Genomic DNA, 3595 nt, shown 5'->3' with positions numbered 1-3595 from the left:
AAGCGATGCGAAGTGTGCGGACACACACACAGTAAAGCTCTGCCCCTCATGTGTTGTATAGGCTCATGGCTAAAGTGGGGTCCTGACTGATATGTTTACTTTGTTCATGTGTTCAGCTTGTGTTGTGCAATGGTTAAAATTTCAAGTTCAAAGAAATAAAAGTGAATAGTTTTGAAAAACCTTGCTTCACTTGTAAATTTGTTTCCACCCATATCTTGATTTTAATTGATTTTCTTCATTACGTTTTAAATAACTTATAAATTTGACCTAACAAAGGTAAAGGGCAAATATTAACAATATATATTGTTTATACTGCTTGTAATTGGGATAAGGTAAACATCTGTTCAGTATTTTAACATAAAGTGTTTGATTGTGAAGCATTAAAAGCCAAAGAATGCAACGGGTCCATCTGACCCACAAACATTGGCTGAGTAACAACAACATGAACACAAGGGTTAAACTGTACATAGCCCCAGACTTGATAAGGCAAAAGAAAATAACATAAAATAAATTGTGGCCACGAAATAAGAAAAACAAGCACATAAAGTACTAATACGTGGGCAGGAAGTACACATTCGTGGGCATGAAAATACTAAGTTAAGGGAACAAAGTAACATTTTTTTTCAAAGCATTTAGTGGCCGGCGTTGTCACAGTGCTACAAGTAAATTCACCGTTTTTTTAAAGTAATCAGATCTAGATAATTGGTTGCTTACAGACTGCCACACACCGTTATTCATTTTTCTGAAGATTACCAGACTATTCATTGATCATTTTTTTAAATTATCATGCCAACAAACCCAGTTACTGATCTTCTGCGTGAAATGACCTTTTAACCACTGATCACCTGTGTTTCTTCATACTGCCCAGCCCTTTCTGGAGACATTGTTTCACAGATACATTTTCTGCTATTTGTGTCTGGCAATAGAATGTCAAAATAGCGAGTGTAGCAACAATGTTTGACATATTAAAAGAGATGGTCATGATTCACTTTTATTTTGTATCACTTCTGTTTGCGTCTCTGTGGTAATCCAGGCCAGAGTAGGTGTAGGGGGCAGACGCTGGAGACACTTTTCTTGCTCACCAAAGAAATTTATTAACAAGCTGCTCCAGGATGCAAAAAAAGCCAGGAAAAAAATAAAAGAAAAGAAGAAGAAAAACCATGGATTGGAAAGAAACTCAACAGTTAACTCCGCGTAACTAAAAAGACTGAAATAATGTCAACAGAAATTACTCTGACGTACTTGTGCACACCTCTGCACACTGCAGCCTCTCCCTCTCTGGCCTGCCCGCTTCTCTCTTTAAGTCCTCTGCTCACCATACTTTGAACTCAATGTGCCGCATAACGCTCAACCTCGCTCCATCACTCCATCATAGATAATAAAACAAAACAAAACACTTCCCTACCTTGGCCTCCCCCACAGTTGAAACGTTCCACGATGTCACTAATGACATCACCAAGGTGATAAAACCAGGAAGTGAGCTGCCACGTCCTCCTTTTTTACCTGATGGTCTCGTGGTGAGTAACGCAACCAACATGCTTAACAAAATAATACCTAAATAACTGACATTTAATTGAACCAATAAATGTGCTTTAACATATCTTTTGTGTTGATTTTGGTACGCCAGAAGATGCAAGTCAAACATGACCCGGGATAGTTTGAACGCATGATTCAGATTAAAGATGGAATTAAATCAACCAAACAAGCATACAACAATAACTTTAAATCTCAGCCACTTTGTCACAGTCTCCTTCCTCTTCCCTGTTTTGTGGGAGCTTCCCTCTTGGATATGGCACACAGCTGGAACTAATCTACAGATCATCTATCATCTGCCTCTTCTTAAGCGACTTGGTGCCAGCAATGTGTGCCACATCGAACCAACTCATATGTCGATAATTGGCTTCTGCTTATCATTCTCCTCGTTGCTTGCTCCGTGTTTTCTGATCCTTTGGTTTTTCCCTGGTGCCTGAGTTAGTATTCTTTCTATTCTTCGTTTCCGATCTCCTGATTTTAGTTTTGTTCTTCATGAGTTGGTTTTGACGACCGCGTTTGGTATTTTATTTTTTCCTACTTGTATTTTCAGTTTCCTCGTTCGTGATCTCCCAGTTTGGTGACAGCTTCAGTTTTTGGACTTTCTACAATCTTTCGATCGCCCAGTTCGGTGACTCTTTGTTTGGATTCTTCAATGTTTTGTTTGATTATTGTGAATTCTTTGTTTGATTAAATACTATTGTTTGCTACTCTGGCGTCCTGAGAGTCTTTTTCATTAAGGCATTTGGCAACAGGTCCGCTCGAACCATGACAGATTTTCTACAGGACTTTTAACTGGGCTTTGGCTCAGGTTTATCTGGTGGTGTTCCCAAGGATTTTTTTTCAATGAACTAAGTGTGTTGCAGTTTAAAAGGGTTGAAAAAAACAATGATCGAGACACTTTTTGGTCTTCAACCTAATAGCAAATGAAGGAGCAGCTGGACGCACGTGGGTTGGCTCCAACAGTAACAGTCATCCTCTTCAACCCTCCTACTGCACCTCCTTGCTCAGCTAAGAGCACAGGGGGTCCACCTCCAGTTCAAGGCGCACTCCTTGTCTGGTCACCCTGTCGTTTTTTATTTTAGAGAAATGTGGTTAGTTTTAATCTGATAAGAAACAGTGTATGATACCAGGAAGCAAATACGTTTTAAATTTTATTAAATATTAAGTCTCCTGAATGAAGGCAAAAATAGACTTAAAGCAATGAACCCAAAATCAATGTTTAACTAAGTTAACATTGATGAATGCAAAGACTGACAACGAGCTCATCCGTCCAAGAGCCACTTGCCGCGATAATGAAACACAGACAACACAGTGTATAGTAATTATTGTTTTAGAGATGGTTTTTGGGTTCAAAATCCCTGCTAGGAACTTTTTATGAGAGTCACCTTTTTCTTTAAAAGGCTTTCCTTCCGTAGTTTCAAGTACATTCCGAACAGGATTCCTATCACAAAGGGTCCACATCTGGAGTACGGTTTATAGTAGTAGAAAAATAAGAAATCATCCTTTGATCTGAAAAGAGAAGCTGATCGAGTTAGACCTTACCATAGACATCGCTTTCTCCAGGTCCACAAAGACACAATGGAGCTCCTTCTGACCTTCTTCTGCATGAACATCCTCAAAGCAAACACTGCATCTGTGGTGCTCTTTTTTTAGCACGAAGCCAAACTGTTGCTCACGTATGCTAACCTCTGCCTTTCTACTTTCCGCTACTCAGCAGACCTTCAGTTGCTGAGCAGCAGCACTGAGCGAGTCACAGCCATCGTTCTACATCAGGTGTTTAGTCAAGCAAGGCCTTATATTACCCTTTAAAAAGTTAATTTATCACACAAGAGTTGAGTGCTGCTCGTCAGGTCAGTGATTTGCAGCATGGAGTTTAATATCACAGTGAAGGAAGATAATCATTCTGGTCAGTGACATGAACGAACGAAAGAACGAAACAGCGATTTTGTGTTTAGTTGAATGAGCAATGGGATCATCCAACACATCAATGTTTGTGATCTAGATGGAGAGCTAATGCATGAAAAGACATGAGGTGTTCATCAGAAAAATAATACACTAAACC

This window comes from Synchiropus splendidus, chromosome 1 (genome assembly GCF_027744825.2).
Source record: "Synchiropus splendidus isolate RoL2022-P1 chromosome 1, RoL_Sspl_1.0, whole genome shotgun sequence".
NCBI classification, from domain to species: Eukaryota; Metazoa; Chordata; class Actinopteri; order Syngnathiformes; family Callionymidae; genus Synchiropus; species Synchiropus splendidus.
The sequence above is the reverse complement of the archived record's forward strand: the minus strand, read 5'-3'. Positions refer to the sequence as shown.